This window comes from Bison bison, unplaced genomic scaffold, assembly GCF_000754665.1.
Source record: "Bison bison bison isolate TAMUID 2011002044 unplaced genomic scaffold, Bison_UMD1.0 scf7180017857985, whole genome shotgun sequence".
Classification (NCBI taxonomy): Eukaryota; Metazoa; Chordata; class Mammalia; order Artiodactyla; family Bovidae; genus Bison; species Bison bison.
The window spans coordinates 22864-23387 of record NW_011488558.1 but is presented as its reverse complement, the minus strand read 5'-3'; the positions used below and the strand labels follow the sequence as shown (position 1 = coordinate 23387).

Here is a 524-nt window from a genome sequence, read left to right as displayed (position 1 = left end):
GGAGACAGTCCAGAGAAAGGAATGGTTGCTGGGGAGGTTGGGGGGACGGGTGTACCGGGCGGGAAGTCGCAATAAAGAGACTTTGAAAGATCCTGAGAGAGTGCCCGCAGGTGGAGTGGCTCTTAAGGACCAAGGTGCGTAGGCCTTCTAAACAGAGGAGCGCTCGGGAGGTAGGGGGGCAGTCCAGACAACGGCAAGGCTGCTGGGAGGTGGGGGGCTCTGGGGGGTGGGGAGAGATGTAAATAAAGAGAGTTTGGACGATCGGGAGAGAGGGAAGGCTCTCCAGGACCGGGGGATAGGGGGGGCGGGGAGAAGCTCTCCAAGTGTAAGGGCGCTCGGGGACCCCCCGTAGGCAGACGGGGAGGGACCGCGCCAGAAGGGCGCGCCCGGGGAGGCGGCGCTAGAGGGGCGAGCGCACGCGACCCTTTTGTGTGCCGGCCCGAGTTCCCCCCGGGGGCGGCGGCGGCGCACAGAACTCACCCACGGTAGCCCGCATGTGGAAGTCGTCCGGCCGGTAGGCGAGC

General features: G+C 66.0%; 1 long non-coding RNA gene across 2 annotated transcripts in view; it reads left to right on the top strand.

The window, feature by feature from the left end:
* Positions 1-27: 27 nt before the first annotated feature.
* The window catches only part of LOC105004238, an 18071-nt gene continuing 17574 nt past the window's right edge, over positions 28-524 (top strand). Inside the window, exon 1 of one of the 2 annotated variants that reach the window (XR_827194.1) lies at positions 28-134. This is a non-coding gene — a long non-coding RNA (uncharacterized LOC105004238). Of the gene's footprint in view, positions 135-337; positions 515-524 lie in introns of those variants that run through there. The other variant, XR_827195.1, reaches the window with a different exon arrangement.